Below are 21,494 nucleotides of genomic sequence, written 5' to 3' on the forward strand. Positions count from 1 at the left end.
TTGTTTTGTTGAGTGGTGAGTGAGGCAGTGGCATTTGACTTAGATTGGCTGGTTCCATCTCAGCACAATGTAGTGTGGTGAGTCTAGATTTTATTAATTTTGTTTTTGTTGTTCTGTTCTCACTATCAGACCTAAGTGTGTGAGCTGGGGTACAAGATGTTTAGAGTTACTTTGGTGAAGGCAGAGGAACTCGTGGACTTATCTTTGTTTAGAGCTAATGGTAGATTTGGTACTTCAATGTCAGTGAGGTGTTCATTCTAGAATTTGTCTGGGTACAAGTTGACATGTACTAGAGCTGTAGTAACTTTTTTTCTGTTTGTAGGCGTTCTGGTCATCTATACTGAGTGTAGATGGGTGATGATTTTCCAGAGGAATTTATTGGTGATAACATTTTCTTTATGTAGGGTTAAATGGGAGTTTGTGTTAGTCTTTATTTAAAGGAATATCAGTTGAATTAACATGGAAGTATAGTACACAAAGTGATGGAAGCATGTGCTTCTACAATGGATGCCGTTACTGCTTTAAACTTGGCAAGTGCAAACGTTAACAGAGCATGAAGAAGAGAACTTTCGAACTTAATTGTGAGCTAGAGGCTTGCAAGCAGAGTCATTATCAATCACAATCAGAGTGAAGGGAGTGTAAGTCTGGAATGAGAGTGCCTGCTTTTGCATATGACGGGGCAGTGGGTGTGTTGATTAATCCATTCTCAGGAAAGCCACAAGCAACAGCTAAGGAGTACTAGGCATTTAAGTTCACAGCCATATTTCGTCATGCATGAGGGTTTGTTGTGTAGAATGACAAGGTGTGGACTATGTGTGATGGTTCCAAAGGGTTTTCGAAATGAAGTTTTGCAGTAAGCTATAACCACTTGTTGTCAGGTCTTGGTGGATCTGTGGCAGAGTGGTTTTGGTCGAGGAACAGGAAGCATGACATGAAGCAATATGTTAAGGAGTGTGGGCTACACAAGCGGAAGGCACACATTACACATCTGAAAGTGCTGTTGAAAAGGTTACCAGAGGTGTCCAGTCCATTTTATATGGTAGGGTTGGATATCCTAAGACCATTTAATAAAACATCTGCGGGGAAATGCTACATTCCGACAATCATCGGTAATTTTTCTCGATTTTTGGCAGTGGTACTAATGCCAAACCAATAGAACGGTACTGTAGTGCAAGCATTAGTAAAAAACGGGATTTTAAAGTTTGGCATGCCTGTGATCATAATTATGGGCCAAGATACGAATTTTGTCTCGGATTTAATGAAACAACTGTGTCATGTGTTGCTTATATGGAAGTTATGGATCGAGTCCATTTGATCTGCAGACCAGTAGGAGAACAGAACACATGCGCAAGACATTTGTAAAGATGTTCAGCTTTATGTAGGTTCCAGACATGGCGATTGGGAACATTATTACCATATGAACAGTATGACCATCATTCAAATGTTCATATGGCAATGGGCTTGTCACCATTTGAGGTGATGTACGACAGGAAAATGCCAGCTTCCTTTGATGTTTTAATTCCTAAATTAGAATCAGATGGTGAGTGTGTGAGAAAGTTTATCAGATGAATTAGGAAAGTTTGGAGGAATGTACAAAAGGCAAACGTGAAGGCGCTAGAACTCCAGAAATAACCAAACAGATGCATGGGCAAACTGCCGCAGTACCATGAGGAACAATGGGTAATGGTTATTAGTCCCTATACGAAAAATTGGAAAAACGGAGTATTTTTTAACAAAATATCGGGGACCATACCAGATCGTGGAAAGTGATCTTACCGGTCAATGCGAAGATACAGTTTCCCACGAAAACGTCTGTTATACATGTCAGTTGCATAAAACCGTTTGAAGGTATGGTGCAGGGTACTATGGTTATTGGCAGCCAGTCGGGAGATGAAAGTTACAAAGGGTAAAAAGAAGGAACCTGGAATTTATGAACAACATAGGGTGCATGATGTGCTATATAGGTTAAGGTCATGTAAGGAAGTTGTATAATTGTAATTTGTTGGTTTTTTACCTTTTTTAGTTTGGTATATCAGGAAAATGTAATGTACAGCGATAGGGATATTTGTTGTTCCTCTTTTATTGCAAAGTTGTTAGTTTTCACGTCGTTATTACTGAAATGGTTTTTTGTGGATTGTGCATTCTCAGAAAGAAGGAAGGGGTGACAGAGTAATTCGTGATCTGTCTGGGTGGACAAGAACGGACTAATATGTACACATGTAAAGAGAATTTGTTTCACGGGGAAGTAAATGGGACGAGTTGTGGAAAGGAACTTCTGCCAGCCTGCCATACTTCCAGAGACTGTGTACTCATTGATTATACTGTGTGTTCACCCTGGAAAGTGTATGGTTGAATTGCTACGAACGAGGCAGATTGGTAGACTTGAAAAACCTCATGCTTTGTGAAACCTGAATATTCATTAATGGGCTGACTTGTGAGGGAGTTGGACGAATTTTCGTCTTCTGGCTATGCTTATAGGTTCGGCTGTTATGACATTATGACAGAATACGTTTTGTTAGCCAGAAGGATCTCTGGGGGTATTACCTGCTCAACATTTAACGTATTTAAGTGACACACTCAATCCAGAGGTTTGCAGTCATTGGACCGATTAATAGAGTCTAAGTAAGGAGGAATTTAGATGGAACAAATGTCGTTGTGGGACTCGGGACTCCCATTGGGGGACTGATGACCTTAGCTGTTTAGTCCCCCTTAAACATCCCAACAACCACCACCACTCCCATTGGGGAGACCGTTACCCGGATGCAAGTCTTTCGATTTGACGCCACCTCGGCGACTGGCGCGTCGATGGGGATGAAATAATGATGATTAGGACAACACAACACCTAGTCCCTGGGCCGAGAAAATCTCCGACACTGCCGGAAATCGAACCAGGGCCCTTAGGATTGACATTCTGTCGTGCTGTCCACTCAGCTACGAGGGGTGGACGGAAAAAATGTGGTAGCATGTACTGTATTTCCAGGAAGAACAGGAGTACAAAGTGTTAGGGGTGAGTATGTTGGCAACCAGTTGTGGTTTGTTTCTATCAAGATTTTGTGTACTGTATTTCTGGGTGAGATACGAGAGGGCACAGGCTGTGGATGTGCCAACATACTAATTACCAGTAGAATGGCTGAGCAACATTGGTTGGGGAGGCAGTTAGTTTTAATGTCTTAATTAGTGTGTATGGGTATGATAAGGGATATATAATAATAGTAAAGTGTGAGTGGAAGTGCTGTATGATGAATTCAGCGGTATTTCCTCAATACGTAAATTATTAGAGTCGAGGTAGTTGAGTGGGAGCACAATGTTAAAGATTTGGGACGAATCTCCTAGGAAGGCAGGAGGTATCCTGTGTCACGAATAAGTACATTCGTGGATTTGGAGAATTCAGCTAAGGCTAGAACGTAGTGGTTAAGGTACTGATTGCCACATCGGATGCAGGTGCGGGCAATGTTGATATTGCGCAAATGATTCTATGAGGAAGGTGTACGACACTGCCCGCACGACTGCCCGGTGGTCACTGTATACAAGCGTAAAGTAATCAGGACAGCACAGGGCACTGACGTGCTGTAAAGAACCCACACACTGCAGTTACAATAGTCATCTGTGTGCAGGAGCCAAAGCTAGCTGATAAAACCTGACATTGTAATTATAAAAGAGCACCCAACTTTTCCCCTCCAGAGGAACTGCCTCAGAGACGTAGGGAAAAGACGTGTAAATATTTGAGCCCTGTGGCTTAAAGCGGACAGTCGTATTGCCATTCTTTCCGCATCTAGGGCCAGAGAGAATAACGATTGTATAAGTAGCAGTCCAACCACGAATATCTTCTGGTGACAGATATCGGCATGCTGAAGATAGCAACAACATCTGCTGCACCTTCGAGCTGCACCGCTCTCTGGGTGACATTATCCGGAGGACTGCAAGCTGCCATCCGCAGGGTTGGGACGGGGGCCTCCCGGTGGATAGCTCTCTGCGGTCACTGAACAAGCTGCCCTGGGCAGACGGTCGGAGCTGCTAAGGCTCAGTACAACGATGGCAGTCGACTGTTTCCCTCAGCTCTCTACATAAGTTGGGCTCGACGATGCAGTCAGCCGTCAGATGCAGAGCCACTTAGGCTACGTCAGCTAAGTCCATAAGGCTGAATGACGTGGCACCGTCAGTGCAGATTCTGTCATTGGCATCGGCGCTGACCCACGCTTGCGCGGTGTGCGAACCATGGCCGAGTTCAGTGGAAGGCCCAATGTGTACCATCAATGTAATGAAGTCAATGACGCATTTGCCTTTATTTCTCTGCACACTTTGTCGTGAGTCATCCATCTCTCCCAAACCATACCTCCCAGTCATTCAGACATATTACAACCCCTGAGATAAGGGTGTTGTATCATTACATAGATGTAAGTGGTGCCAGCACAATGGGTGCCACACTCACATTTCACTTATGGCCATTAAATTAAAACATCGCATTAATGCAACGTTTGGCATGATATAGATTGAACTGCTTCAGTGTGTCCACAATTCTTGCACCAGTGGTTACAAACTTTTCAGCACCGATTTGCATGTTGAACACTTGGTGACATAAAAGGAATTTTAAGGAAGTGTTCATGACCGCATTGTTTTCAGATATCATTTTCATTGCTGTTGCTGTTGTAATTTTGCAGTTTAAGTATGTAGCCTAACAGTATACTCATGAAGAGAATCTATTATTTAACAACTTTTGTACTTCAATTCTCTCTTTTATACATCAGTTAAATTTTAGTCGTGACCTTTGTTTCATTGCTCTGGCAGAAACAAGAGCAGAATTGCTACTTTAATTAACTTTGAATCATCCTTCTTGAAATAAGACAGACTCGGTTGCAAATTTTTATTTACAGGATATGAAAGGTTTCGCCCTTTTGGGGCATCATCAGATTGGCGGAAAATTAATAAGAGCAAGCAACATTCGACCATTATGCCACAATTTTATAACACCGAGCCAACTGCGTTCCAGTATACACAGCATGGAGCATTGCGTACAGCTGACAACTAGTAGATACTGCGGTCGAGTAGATAAAGCCCTGCAAGCCTGGCAGTTAGTGGGAATTAATGAACGAATGTTTGTTTTACACATTAATTTTTACGCCAATCCGATGATGCCCGAAAAGGGCGAAACGTGTCATTTCCTGTAAATAAAAAATATTTTGCAACCGATACTGTCTTATTTCAAGAAATTCATAACTTGTTGCTCTACTATACGCCCACAACGGAATGGAACGAATTTTATTTGAATCATCCTTATTTGCCACATGCCTCACCTTCTGGTTGGTGCGTCAGTCCAACCATGTGTAGCCAATTGAGATTAGTACCAGTTTTAAATTAAACATTCCTCCTCTATTTCACTTTTGTAAGGAGACACACTTAGTCATGTCCACCTGGAGCACCTGGTTAGGCTGACGTAACAATCCCGTGTAACAACAAGTACTTCCCATCTGGCAGTAACACCCAAATCCGTTTCTTGTTCACTGTTGTCATGTTCTGGCTAGATAGTACTGACAGAGCTGAACAGATATTCGATTCTCTAACTGCAGCTATTGAAACCGTTCTTACCGGACCTACAAAAGAACATTTAATTGTTAATTTACATCGTCATTAATACGAATTGTATTGGTAATCTCTCAAATGAGAGTTGTCATTTCTTACTGTGTTACCAGTAGGATTCCTATAGCATGCTACCTCTATGTATCCTGTGTTTCGCTTTCGTCTTGTTAACTCGTTTCACTGTACCATGGTTGTAAGACTCAATTTATGTCGGAATTAGTCCTTTGTTAAGCCTATGTTTCTTCGTATCGGGGTACGAATTAAACTAATGTGTGCCCTGACTTATCATAACAGACTGTAATATATCATTTCCAGTGCTGAAATGGCTGGATGTGCACGTTCCGAAAGCCAGTAAACTGAAAAAAAAGAAAAAGAAAGTGCTCATAAGATAGCAGTCGGTGTCATGTTCAGCACAGTTAAACCTTAAGTTCTTATTATTGTCGTTTCTGCGAAACCAATAATCAGATTTTGAAAAATGAAACGCCGTAGGATTTATCTTTTTTTCTCATTACATATCCTTCTTTCGCATTTCACCCTTAGTGAAGACACAGAAAGCATACATTGACTTTTACAGCTGTTTTGCAGACTAGAGTTCAATAAAAATGCGTTCGCCCACGACCAGTACCATTTGCGTTCTATCTTTCAGATATGTCTAGCCGTTATTATATGAGTAAAGAATACAGTGATGCTATACTGATGATGATAATGACGATATTTGTTTTGTAGGGCGCTCAACTGCGCGGCCGACAGCTCCCATACAAAGTCCGAATGTTGACACAGTTCAATTTTTACACAATGCAATCCCGCCACTGTCACGAATGATGATGATGAGGATGAAATGATGAGGACAACACAAGCACCCAGTCCCCAGGCAGAGAAAATTGCAAACCCGGCCGTGAATCGAACCAGGGATCCCATGATGCAGAGGCAGCAACGCTAGCCACTAGACCAAGAGCTGCTGAGGACGCTGTACTGTGGTGTGTGAAATTCACAGTCAAATAGGCATCAATCAAGATGACACACACACACACACACACACACACACACACACACACACATACATACATACATACAGAGAGTGACAGAGGTATAGAGAGGGGTAGGCAGGGGTGGAGGGCGGGCTAGGTCATAGTGATCACAGGTTGACGGGAATGAGTCAACAAACTGATCGTGAACTTGTCCAGTGGGCTATACCAACATTTATTCAAAACTGCGCTTGCTCATTCCATAAGAGCTAAGTAAGCAGTTGGCAGTGCACTCTAAGGCAATCATTCTGACAAACTATCAATTCGAACCTCAGTCTAGATATGGAAAAAAAGAAAGGCAGCAGCCTAACTCAGCCAACGTTGAATTCTTTTTGAGAAGCTTTTGAATTTACTTCGAGTAAATTTTTCGTTCTGAATGTTTTGCAGTTTCTTCTGGGGTCTTGGAATTCTGGTACAATACATCCCACTACAAAGGTTGTAGGTTTTCTTCTTCACATAGAATTAAGATACTGTTACCTGGGACTTAAAAAAATCAATTTCTGGGTTTCCTACTTCATTGTCTCTCTGCAAAATGAAAAGGAAATAGCAGTGCAAAGTCACTAGCATGGTTATGAACTGACGACAACGTCTTTTGTAGAGACAGTATTTCTTTCACGAAGTCACCCTTCTACATTTCTTTTGCGAGATCAAAGTATTTGCTTAGACGTCGCAGGGATCAAAATAATGAAATCATATATCAAGCATCTCTTATCACAACTCATATATTTAGTGCGAAAATTTCAGGACACTATGATGTGTTATTATCCGTAAACTGATTAAAGGATTAGAGGGCACCATGTTTCAGACCATTTATCAACAGTTGTTTAACCTTATAGCTATTTATTTATATTTATGCTCCTAAGCGTTATCCGAAATTTACATCGAGAGAACAAAACAATCCCATACACATTTTGAATTACTTAACACTACAGCGTCAGCATTCGTTTCGCATTACAAACAATTTTTGGAGTGTGCGGATGTCTGAGGTAACAGTATGGAACTCAGGAAAAAGATGTTTTAAGGCTCTTTTGTATCTGGGCCTCAGAAAATTCTTAAACGTTTTGTTTATCAAAACCTACAGAGAAATCCGGGAGAAGCTTGCTACGCTTGTAATACTAAAAGACATAATTACCACTTTTCGGAGCAGCATTTTGTTTATTACACGTAGTATTTGGTGAGTGGAATGCACTGGATGAAATACGACGTTTCCCGCTGACGTCTTCGGTATCTTTGTCAGTGAATCATGAGGCAGAGAAATCACATAAAAGTCGAACATTGTGAAAGTTCTCATCGATTAATAGACAGTAACTGTATATACGACAGTAAGAATGGCCTCTCATTATCACGCATTTTCGAATCTGAGGTGCTAAAACCGGGAACATCATTATGTAAATTGGTTAAAGGTCGCCCGTGGAATGACCACTTTTATATGTAAAGATGACTTTCCACAGGAAATCCTGATCGAGTTTATAGGCAAAGTTATGTGTGGAAGACAGAAGAGCCGATGATTACTTTAGTGAAGATGCTCAATAGCTAATAAACCATTAGTTCAGTCACTCTCCCCGTTATATTACCACACTGCTTTTTTTGTCGTATCTTTTTGTACGTAATCGATGCCGTTACGCGTACCAAACAGCAGCTGTTAAAGTCTAAAGCACATCGTTCCATCATTATATTTTACTGCATCGTCAACATCGGCTGCGGCATTGCGGGACGAATTTACCAGCATGTTATAATAGATGTTAACTTTCCGAGCAGATAGATTAAAAAAGATTACGGTATAGCGACTGGACGCCATGTTGCTGAGGACCGTGGCCAATACACTAAGCAAACGTAGGATGCTATTCATGCGACAGTGGGCATTCTTCAAATGGTGAAATGCTGGTCTTTCTTGATTAGAAGGTAACGTTAAAGAGATTTTCTGAATATCTACTGAAAGCTATTATTTGACCACAAAAGGCACACATACTCCAGGTACCGCTTGCACGTGACGTTCATTTTTACCCTAGAGTAAGAACAGCCGTTGTAGTGACAGATTATTAGTTGAAATAGACATTGTAAAGTCAAATGAAAAGAGGTTCATCACGAATAAACACTTAAGCCAAGAGAGTGTCATACGAAAAATTGCACAGAATCAGTTATTTTGCGGAATGTGACATATTAACCGAGTGAATTCCAATAAATAGACTTATAAATTATAATATTTAAGCGCTGATCATCGTAGTCTTTCACAAGATAACCTACAGTTTGGGAACACAACGGACACTGTCGGTTATCAAAATGATTACCGTTAGAAAGGAATAGCCCGTAACACAACTGATAGAACGTAAAGTATCAATAGAAGACGTACAGTGCTTGACCCGTTTCTAAAATCCATCAACGAATGTCCTACGGCACAAATGACGTCTGTACTGTATAATGATGACCATCCCATAGTGCCCGTAAAGTTCTCATGGTAGCTTCAAATTCACTAGAGGAATTCAATCAATATTCCAATTCTACAGAGATCTCTCAATCAATAGATTATCGACTTTGCGAATGCACCTTCTTAAGCCAAGTTTATTTAACGTGCAGCATTTACAACCGGTTACGGGAGTAACTGATCAATTGACAACCGGCCATAGCATTTATTTTTATTAATGCACAAACACACACAACACACACGTACACACACACACACACACACACACACACACACACACAAACACACCAGTTTTTACGAAAAGGGGCCAATAAGAGTGAAAGGCTAACAAGGAAGTGCTCCACTTAAAAACGGTGTAAGACATAAAGCAGTTTTTCTCCCTTACAGTTAAATCTACCCATCGAGGAAGCAAAGACGAAAATTGAATTAAACTTCAGGAGTCAGACTGAGAATGAAGTGATATTAGTGGTAGCACTAGTACCCTTCATGAAAGTGAAGAACAATTAAAGAACCTATTGAAACGAGTGAACAGCGTAATGAGTGCAGACTATGGACTGAGAGTAAACCAAAGAAAGATGGAAGTGGAATACAAAGCAGATACGAAATTGTCGATAAATTTGGCGTCAAAATCGGGGATCACGAAGGAGACGAAGTAAAGGAATTCTGATACGTTGGAAGCTAAATTACCCCTGATTGTTGTAGGAAGAGGAGAAACAGATTAGTGTTTAACGTCCCGCCGACAACGACGTCGTTGGATCACAAGCTCGGATTAGGGAAGGATGGGAAAGGAAATCGGCCGCGCCCTTTTAAATGAACCATCCCGGCATTTGCCTGAAGTGATTTAGAAAAATCCCAGACAACCTAAATCAGGAAGGCCGGAAGACGGTTTGAACCCTTACCCTCCTGAATGTGAGTGCAGTGTGCCAACCACTGCGCCTCCAAGCTCGGTTTGGTCATTTAAGCAACGAGGGTATAAGAAACACCATAACACAGGCAAAGAAGGTATGACTCGTGAACGACATCCGTTCTAATCAAATGCAGACCTCAATATCAGGAAAAAAATTCTGAGAATGTACAGTATTATCAGGAAATGAATCGTGGACTGTGGAAAAACCCGGAAAAGAAGAGGATAGCAGAGCTGAGAGGTGCTGCTGTAGAATGATGTTGAAAACTGGAAGGACTGGTGAGACCAAATATGAAGAAATTTTCCGCAAAATGTGGAAAAACATTTACAAGACGAAGGTGCAGAATGGTAAAACATAAGCTGAGGACATCATCAGATAACTCCTCTAGTACTAGAGGGAAGGTAAAAACTGGCGGAGAAACAGTGATTGGAATATAAAAATTGTCTTAGAATGCAGGGTGTAAGTGTATTCTGAGATGAAGATGGTGCCATAGGAGAGGGTGGTACGAAACAAGTCAATGACTGACGCTATATAAGTAGTTTTCGAAACCTTGCAGTTTTGCAGTAACACAGCAAAACGACAATTTTGGATGTTCAAACTACTGTCACAGCACAAAGAAGCAGCGAAAATCATCTGTATTTCAGTTTACTGTTGATCGCGTAGCTCCACATTAGTGGAGTAAACTTAACGTAATGTATGCCAGTTCTAAAATGATACTGCCCAGCTAATCTAACTGGGAAGCAACTATGGTTTCATCCTAATTACTACGGAAATACCCTACTTAATATTTGTGGGAACTTCAGGTCATCCCTAGCGAAATGATTTCTTTCAAACTGTGACTAACTGCCACAGCATAAAAAAGTTACTGAAATCGTGATATTCATGCTGGTTTCCATATTTTTGAAAAATCATCAAATAGTAGCTTACGTGTAGATGTAGTGAAGGTAAAGTAAATCTTACGTAAAGCGTGGTAGTTGCGCAAGGACATTTCGCAGCAGGACCAGATTTGAAGCGTCCATGGCTTCAGTTGCATTTGTACAGCCTTGATTTTTATGAAACACGTTAATATCCTTCCATCGATCGCTGACAATTTAGTATGCACCAAGTCAGTCCGGTAGCAGACTCATTTGATGTATCTGTTATAGAAGTCCTGAGACACAACTGTCACATATTTCATTTTCTTTTCGACATAGGTAAAGTGAGCAGATCTTCACAGCTCCACAAATCTCAAAAATGAATACAGTACGTATAAAATGGTACTCAACAAGATAAATTATGAAGTAAAAAGCATACAGTTATTCAGGGTGTAGCAAATTAAAGTGGTCCAGAGTTCAGAAGAAAGGAGATACAGTGCTAACCAGACAATAGCAGATGCTGAAAGTGACAACCATTCTACTCTTGGCACTTTTGGGCCCTGGTCAGGAAGTTGCTGGAAGTGCTGCATTCTAATTCAGAATTTCTTGAAGATTATTAGGGTCGTTGTATTTTAGACTTGAGGACTCCCCACAGATCAGACGACGTGGGCGGTCAGCTAGGGCCGCGACGAGCCTGACCTCTAGTACCAGTTCTGTCGGAAATGAAGACTGTGTAAATATGCTCCAAGGTTCGGCGGATTGCAAGTCCAGCTGCTCCATCCTTTTAGAGGTAACTGTAGGTCACGTGGTGTGGTTGTATGCATACATTTATGTCCAGTCGTATACACCCGTTTGGGCCACTTTTACTTGCCCCGCTCTGTACAAACACACTACGCAACACAGTGAAAGAGTAACTTTTTCCAAACCTCGTAATTGGCGTCGCGGAAGTTTGAAATCTGGCTCAAAGGTGCCTACAACCTTCTTCTATAGCGGTACAAAAGCGTGGCGTCCTGCAACATCTGACGCGGCGGCGCTTCAAACAGCAAGGAGTCGACACACGAGAAAAAGAAGCCAGAAATCAGAAGTTGATGCGAAGTGTGAGGTGAGTTAATAGTGGCACATTGTCACCGCGGACGTGTCACACGACAGGAGGACAGTTGCAACCCCTCTTACCCACATTTCACCCCTTCTTTTGACGCCTCTGCGGTGGAGGTCAGAACCACGACGCTCAGCGCTGAAATCACATGGTTAACTTATGGGTGAAAGAGAAAAAACATTTCAAACACACCGCTGCTCAATATCGACGGAAGAAGGCCTCAGATGTTGGCATAAAGGACGTGAATGAAACCACATCTTCTCTCGGGGCGTTGATTCCCACAAATGTTGTGGTCGAGAATGACAGTTCGCAGTGGGATGAACCACCGAACGACTATCTCGACAGCCTGCAGCACTGCTGATGACCTCGCCCCTCTCCTGACGAATCAGCACTTCCGTAACGACGTCGTGGGAGTGCAATGCCCTTGAACGTGATTCACATTCCTTTGGACTGTAGTGCGATAGCAATTCTTGCTCAGGTATACGGGATAGAGGATTTGGCAAAACCCTGTGTACCACTCATGCACCCTTGTTGAGTACTTTAAGCATATATTCTTACATGGGCAGCCATTAATTGATCACTGGGCGCCGGTGGGGCAGGCAACGATTTTGGCACACCTGACCCCCCTTCCACTGAGCTAGCGCCCGCTGGCCGCAAGCAAAATCTGAGGGGTGTCGAAATCGATGCATGCCTGCCACTCTGGGGCATTCAGTGACTGGCTGTCTCTATGAAGTGTCCAAAAATATGTGCCGGGTGGCACTGAAGTTTTATTCACGCGTGTGATTGCACCAAAGGCAGCCTGAATAAACCTTTCATGCTTCGGATCCCATTCAGATTTCGTGAAATGGTTTTGAACGGTCCCTTGTTGGTCCAGCCTATATATCGGAGCAGAAGATGCCGTCATGTTACACTCCGAAGTGGTGCGTTCACTTTCTATGTGGTTGTAGGTCTTCAAAGTCATTATACAGAGATTCAATTGTCCGGGGATTTTAGATGTGTGAAAAGTCGTCAAGAACGTCTTCCTATGGCTCAACGCACTGCGAACTGTCGGTTTCAGCCGCAAATTGTTTAGGTATCGATGCCTCAAGGGAAGGAATGGTTCGTTAACGCCCTTTACGCAACCACCGCGGTCTTTTCACGTCGACACTGAGCGGTGGTGTATTCGAAATGTTTTCCTCGGCCAATCATAAGAAAAGCGCGTGATTTCAAGTCTGAGAGTCGCTCTTATGGTCTCCATCGCAGAGGACTCAAAAGGAATGAATGTAGGTAAGAGGCTGTTTGACGTCATTCCCATCGTGTGTCACGTCCACGTGACACGGGGCAGAACTGTCGTCAAACTTTGTACCAATGTAACATCATTAACCCACCCTACACGTTACATGAAATACTGAGTTCTTCGCAAGTCTACATCTCGCTAGTTGAAGCATCTCCGAGCGAGAGAGTGACGACGCAGGCCGCCAAGCATTTCCACTATTACGGAGGAAGGTTGTAGACGTCTTTGAGCTAAATTTTAAATTTTTGCGCCGTAATGGGAGACAATAATGCAGTTACAAATAAGTGATCCTTTAACTATTTAGCACAGTGGATCTGAGAACAATAGACACGACACACACTTACTACACAGATTCAATCGAAAAAATTAAAACACAGCCACAAAACAAACGCAATCTATCCAGAATTCAGAAATTGCCAACCCACAGGTACACAACACACAAACACAATGACAACACCATAGCGAAACAAAGACGTACTGTGCTGTACCTATCAATATGAACATATGAATTTACTCACACAGTGCAAGCGTACTACAGAAATAGGCAGAAATACAGAAATACAAAACTGTGCCAACTCTTCAAATGAACACAAGCTAACTAATAATCAAGGTGGACGACTTGCAGTGAGCATGTATAAAGGGTGGTCCATTGATAGTGACCGGGCCAAATATCTCACGAAATAAGCATCAAACGAAAAAATACAAAAAACGAAACTCGTCTACCTGGAAAGGGGAAACCAGATGGCGCTATGGTTGGCCCGCTAGATGACGCTGCCGTGGGTAAAACGGATATCAACTACGTTTATATTAAATAGGAACACCCATTTTTATTACATATTCGTGCAGTACTTAAAGAAATATTAATGTTTTAGTTGGACCACTTTTTTCGCTTTGTGATAGATGGCGTTGTAATAGTCACAAACGTATAAGTACGTGGTATCACGTAACATTCCGCCAGTGCGGACGGTATTTGCTTCGTGATACATTACCCGCGTTAAAATGGACGGTTTACTGATTGCGGAAAAGGTCGATATCGTGTTGATGTATGGCTATTGTGATCAAAATGCCCAACGGCCGTGTGCTATGTATGCTGCTCCGTATCCTGGACGACATCGTCCAAGTGTTCGGACCGTTCGCCGGATAGTGGCTGGCTCTGAGCACTATGGGACTCAACATCTTAGGTCATAAGTCCCCTAGAACTTAGAACTACTTAAACCTAACTAACCTAAGGACATCACTCACACCCATGCCCGAGGCAAGATTCGAACCTGCGACCGTAGCAGTCCCGCGGTTCCGGACTGCAGCGCCAGAACCGCTAGACCACCGCGGCCTCGCCGGATAGTTGCGTTATTTAAGGGAACAGGAAATATTCAGCCACATGTGAAACGTCAACCACGACCTGCAGCAAATGATGATGCCCAAGTAGGTGTTTCAGCTGTTGTCGCTTCTAATCCGCATGTCGGTAGCAGACAAATTGCGCGAGAATCGGGATGTTGAGAATCCTACATCAACATCGATTGCACCCGTACCATATTTATATGCACCAGGAATTGCATGGCGACGACTCTGAACGTCATGTACAGTTCTGCCACTCGGCACAAGAGAAATTACTGGACGATAAGAGATTTTTTGCGCGTGTTCAATTTAGCGACGAAGCGTCATTCACCAACAGCGGTAACGTAAACCGGCATAATATGCACTATTGGGCAACGGGAAATCCACGATGGCTACGACAAGTGGAACATCAGCAACCTTGGCGGGTTAATGTATGGTGCGGCATTATGGGAGGAAGGATATTTACCCCCCATTTTATCGATGGCAATCTAAATGGTGCAATGTATGCTGATTTCCCACGTAATGTTTCACTGCATGACAGAATGGCGATGTACTTCCAAGGTGATGGACGTCCGGCACATAGCTCGCGTGCGGTTGAAGCGTTATTGAATAGGATATTTCATGACAGGTGGATTGGTCGTCGAAGCACCATACCATGGCCCGCACGTTCACCGGATCAGACGTCCCCGGATTTCTTTCTGTAGGTAAAGTTGAAGGATATTTGCTATCGTGATCAACCGACAACGCCTGACAACATGCGTCAGCGCATTGTCAACGTATGTGCGAACATTACGGAAGGCGAAATACTCGCTGTTGAGTGGAAAGTCGTTACACCTGTTGCCAAATGCATTGAGGTTGACGGACATCAATTTGAGCAATTATTGCATTAATGTGGTATTTACAGGTAATCACGCTGTAACAGCATGCTTTCTCAGAAATGATAAGTCAAAAAGGCACATGTATCACATTGGAACAACCGAAACAAAACGTTAAAACGTACCTACGTTCTGTATTTTATTTAAAAAACCTACCTGCTACCAACTGTTCGTCTAAAATTGTGAGCCATATGTTTGTGACTATTACAGCGCCATCTATCACAAAGCGAAAAATGTGGTCCAACTAAAACATTCATATTTCTTTACGTACTATACGAATATGTAATGAAAAATGGGGGTTCCTATTTAGAAAAACGCAGTTGATATCCTGTTTGGCCTATGGCAGCGCCATCTAGCGGGCAAACCATAGCGCCATCTGGTTTCCCCCTTCAAGCTAGACAAGTTTCGTTCTTTGTAGTGTTTCGTGAGATATTTGGCCCGGTCACGATCAATGAACCACCCTGTATACGAACATTAATGTCGTAATTGCGGGAATGACATGTAAACATTTTAACACACTTTACAAAGAACACATCAGATGCTGAAAATATGAAATAAACCATTCCACGTTCTCAGAGCACTACACAAGACCGCATTCATCTTCCTAAAAACAGAGAACAAGACATGATAATCATCAGGATAAACAACCAGTATAAATCTCTTACACCAGTGCAAGGAAACCTATCACATCCAGGAAAACATAGCACACAAAGAACATGTAAAGAAATATTATCACTTTTCTTAACCTGATTTAAATGAAATAGTAAAAATAATTTTAAAAACATGTGGATGTATTTACACATTACTATACAAAACCATGTGGCAACAGCCTTGCCGCAGTGGATACACCGGTTCCCGTGAGATCACCGGTGTTAACCACTGTCGGGCGTGGCCGGCATTTGGATGGGTGACCATCCGGGCCGCCATGCGTTGTTGCCGGACATTTTTCAGGGTGCACTCAGCCTCGTGATGCCAGCTGAGGACCTACTCGACCGGATAGTAGCGGCTCCGCTCAAAGAAAACTATCATAACGCCCGGGAGAGCGGTGTGCTGACCACACGCCCCTACTATCCGCATCCTCAGCTGAGGATGACACGGCTGACAGATGCTCCCGATGGACCACTTGCGGCCTGAAGACGGAGTGCTTATACAGAACCATAAACCTATTCACACACACGCCACATATATCACAAACACACAGTCAATAGTAGGCAGCAACATACAATTGTTGCCAACAACATCCAAACCAGGTGATGAAGAGAACGTGAGTACTTTTGGTCAGTGGTATACTAACGAAAAATCGAAACCGTGGAGGCCTAAGGACAGCTTTAAAACCCCAAACTAAGCCCACCGTTTAAGTAACACTCTGGTCCATTAGTACGTTGTAGACAGTATGAAAGTGTCTAACATGCAAGTACAGTGTGTAATACGTAAAGTAAAAACAGTTGACAAGTAAAAGTATACATTTCAGGTCACTGATGACAGATATTCAAAAATAAAGGTGAAACACGAATGACTCGATAAAATAGATTTTATTCATTTGCACTTAGACAGGCCTTAACCAAAATGTTAGCATAACTTGGCCGTATCGATACATGGCACCACTCAGGGATTGTTGTTCACTTGTGACTGCCACCATCAATCTCTTCACACTGAAGATATACTGCATCTGTTGTTACAAATTGAGGTACGCAGTATTAAAACTCCAAAAAATAATTTCTTTCATATTTTTTTGTACATTAACTTTCGGCTTTTTTTTGGAAATAGAAAAGGTAAGATTGAAAAGATGGTAACGCAACATCAGCATGAGTTTCTAGCGCACATTTCACTGTTTTCTTTCTCCCCTCCTCCCGTCAGTCTTCCTCCAGACTAAAGCACTGTAGACTTTTACATATAGATACATAACACTCAAATTGATACAGATCTTTGGAAATAACTGTTTTTGACCAGCTAGAAACTCTCGCGGACGTTTTGTGGACTGTCTGTTTAGTGCAAAGTTGTCTAAAAATGGCCTAGAAGGCCTAAGGCTGGTTCACAACAAACTGTTCCAAATTAAAGCATTGCTGATTTTTTCATATAGATAGATAATCTTCAGATCGGCACAGATCTTTAGAAATAACAGTTTTTGACCAGCCAGAAACCCTCGTAACACTCGCTGACGTTTTGTGGACTGTCTGTTTTGTGCAAAGTTGTCTGAAAATGGCCTAGAAAGCCGAAGGTTGGTTCACAACAAAATATAAAATTAACATTTGTGAGTGTGTTTGTAATATGTCCGTGTTTCTCCAGCTATTGATGGAATATTTCATAAATGTAGTTATTGTATTTGAATGGATGCCAGAGGTCAGCTTTTACGAATGTGTAAGGGGCAGTCAAATGGAACGAGACAGATGGAAAAAATTAAGTAAACTGTCCATTATTTGAAAAGTAATCTCCATAACCATTAATACTTTTATCCTGCTGTGGGACGAGGCTGTCAATACGTTCATGGATAAATGCTTGCAGTTGCCCAAAGAACAATCATCTCACCCAAGCGTGTACCTCTTCGTCCAAAGCAAATCGATGACCACGACTGTTTTTCTTCAGGGCTCAAAAATCGCATGACTAGAGACTGGGACTGTATGTAGGTCATGTAAGTACTACCCAGTGAAACTTCTGCAGCGAAGTCAAGGCAACCTTGGCAACATGTTTCATATTTGCATGAAGGTTCTGACGATCTTGTCTCACAGCATGATAAATGTATTGACAGTCATGGCGACTACATTTGAAATAATGAACAGTATACTTTCCTCCATCTGTCTCGTTTTCATTTGAATGCACCCTGTATACTTCATTTCGTAACTAATGCCAGCTTGTTGCCTGGTGTTATCTCACTGACACAATGTGTATGTAAAAGACAAGACACACTGAATGCATCGAGTCGGGAACCTAACAATGGTGCAAGAAATATTTCTTCAGCACCGAATGGGAGCAACTAATCCTCGTCTCAGTGCCGAAATCCAGAACAGATTCACTTTGGGCATTGGCAAAACGATGGGACACTAGAAGATATGAAACCTAATAAAACGACCGCAGCCCGCTGTTGAGGTGAGACCAGATTGTAACATGTGTTACCGACATCAGAGTATTTATTATTGTCCGCAGCTCGTGGTCGTGCGGTAGCGTTCTCGTTTCCCACGCCCGGGTTCCCGGGTTCGATTCCCGGCGGGGTCAGGGATTTTCTCTGCCTCGTGATGACTGGGTGTTGTGTGATGCCCTTAGGTTAGTTAGGTTTAAGTAGTTCTAAGTTCTAGGGGACTAATGAGCATAGATGTTAAGTCCCATAGTGCTCAGAGCCATTTGAACCACTTGTTGACTATTGGATGAGGCTCTGGAAGATCTGAAACCTAATAAAACGACGCATTCCGTTGTTGAGGTGTGCCCAAAGCGTAACATGTGTTACCGATATCAGAGTGTTGATTATCGGATGGGGCACTGGAATATCTGAAACCTAATAAAACGACGCAGTCCATTGTTGAGCTGTGACCAGAGTGTAACATATGTTACCGACATCAGGGTGTTGATTATCGGATGGGGCACTGGAAGATCTGAAACCTGATAAAACGTCGCAGCCCATTGTGACTATGTAACATATGTTACTGACATCAGAATGTTGATTATTGTATACGGGTTTTAATTGGGCAAGTGATTGGTGGCTCACTTCATTGTGACTGGGGTGACGGCCGTCTCTTATGCATGAACCTGTCAACAAGGTAAGAAATGGCACCTCGTTTATATCTAAAGAATATTATTCTTATACAGAAACTGAGAACTGCTGCATAAAATGCTATTTATTCACAAAAAGCAGGGCCGCTGTCAGCCAGAGATAAATAGAAATATTTTTGTACAAATGGTTCAAATGTCTCTGAGAACTATGGGACTTAACATCTGAGGTCATCAGTCCCCTAGAACTTAGAACTACTTAAACCTAACTAACCTAAGGACATCACACACATCCATGCCCGAGACAGGATTCGAACCTGCGACCGTAGCAGTCGCGCGGTTCCGGACTGAAGCGCCTAGAACCGCTCGGCCACCGCGGCCGGCAATATTTTTGTATCCTCTTGTATCTTATGGGACGTGCAGTGTGTTACGACCGGAATGGCATAACCAGTTAAAATCATACCAGTGTGAATGGTGTTAGATTGCCAGCTACTAATAATAGCTGGCTGAAGAAAATTTTGCTGGAAGAAACGGAATTTCCAGATAAATTGGGGTAGCTGCATTTGCTTTACGGGAAATAAGAAGTGTTTTGCTTTGGTGTGATTCGTTAACTTTGAAACATTATCCTGTTTCGTCTGCTCATTTCTTTTTTTTTTTATGTGCAACACGGAAGCAGCTGAATGCCGCCATATCTTATTGAATGCTGTTGATTTAACAGACTCACTGCCACGCATCCTCTGGTCGACACAGTAGAGCCTCACTACTAACACCTTACGCTCGCAGGCGGCCACACGCGCCGCTCTGTTTAGTCTACATCACTACTCTGCAATTCACACTTAAGCGTCTGGCAGAGGGATCGTTGAACCACTTTCGCACCATTTCTCTACCGTTCCACTCTCGAACAGCGCGCGTGAAAAACGAACACTTAAATCTCTCTGTGTGGCCTCTGATTTCTCGTATTTTGTGTAGGTGGGCCTCAACGAAGTACATGCACTCTCGTGGGAGAACTTTGGAGATTGAATTTTTGTGAAAAGATCTCGCCACCACAAAGGAAGCCTTTGTTTTAATGATCAATACCCCAATTCGCGTACCATACCCGTAACACGCTCTCCTGTATTTCGCATAAATACAAAACGAGTTGCGCAGTTTTTCGATGATATGTAAGTTGCAAGAAACAAAGTTCTAGACGTTGAAAAATTTGTTGTGGCCCGTTGGCTGTGCATCAGCTACAACCCAGTCAAGAAATACAAATTAATGCACAGTACTTCACTAAATACCGTAATAAACAGGGCAGAGCGTGTGTCCACCAGCGGGCATGCGGTATAGCGTCTGATATGTACGCCGGCGGCCTCGCGTCAATCTACGTGTTAAAGGAGTTTCATAGTTTCTATAGAAGAGGTAACTTCCACATTGGAAGGTCAAAGCAAGGTTAATGAAGTTGATCAGCACTGTTGTACAGGTGCAGTAATGTGGAGACATGATCGGATCCGAGGTAGTAGTGTAGTAAACCGAATAAGTTGTTTCTGATGTCACACTTCGTTCAAGGTGCATAAATTTTGACCGGTGGTGCACGTGATATTTCTCTTGACGCCCCAACACGGGGAAGTAACTTCCCAAAACTTGCCCATATTTTTAGCACAAGTTCGTCTGTGGCCAGAACGAAGATACTTAACGGAGGAATTCTCTAACTCCAGTCCGCTCTTCATTACTAACCTTTCCGTTCTGAATGGCATCTAATCTTTTTGTTTTAAATATACGCATTAATCCGAACTTCAGTAACTGCAGGCTACACACAGGGAGCTGTAGAACTGAAGGCCAGTGTCGTACCAGATGTAAGTTCGGTGTTTCCTAGGTTATTACAGGCAATGCAAGCAGTTTCGCATTCACGTTCAACAATGACCCTCATACCACGATGTTTGTAGAAGGAAAAGCGGTGTTCATTACCCCAAAAGGGATGAAACTCATCCACGTGTTGCGTTCAATTTCAGACATGTTTCACTGACACGTTATTGTCTTTCGGATCATTTTCAGATGAGAGGCATTAGTTGACTATTTCTGTGAGCCACACGTTATATAAACAGAAGTACTGAGGAGTACTCTCTGTAATTTTCTTTTTATATGTTCCATTGTTGTGATGGTTTTTCATAAGAAATGTTTCATTTGTTACTGGATAGAAGCAGCTTTATAAACTCTCGTTCTTTATACAGACTCCTCCCAATGTATTCAAGATTAAATTCCGTTTAATATTTAGCATAGCTAAAAACAAATCATTTCAAACACTGGAGGTTTCCAATATACCGTAAGTGAATGCTGATTTTCGCCGCTAAAGTGTTAGAAAGTTGGGTAACTTTGCACCCTTCCATTCATTTATATCCCATGAAATACATTTCACTGGCAATTCACAGTTAGCTCCATACCAGTTACAGCAAAGAAATG

This window comes from Schistocerca piceifrons, chromosome 4 (genome assembly GCF_021461385.2).
Source record: "Schistocerca piceifrons isolate TAMUIC-IGC-003096 chromosome 4, iqSchPice1.1, whole genome shotgun sequence".
Classification (NCBI taxonomy): Eukaryota; Metazoa; Arthropoda; class Insecta; order Orthoptera; family Acrididae; genus Schistocerca; species Schistocerca piceifrons.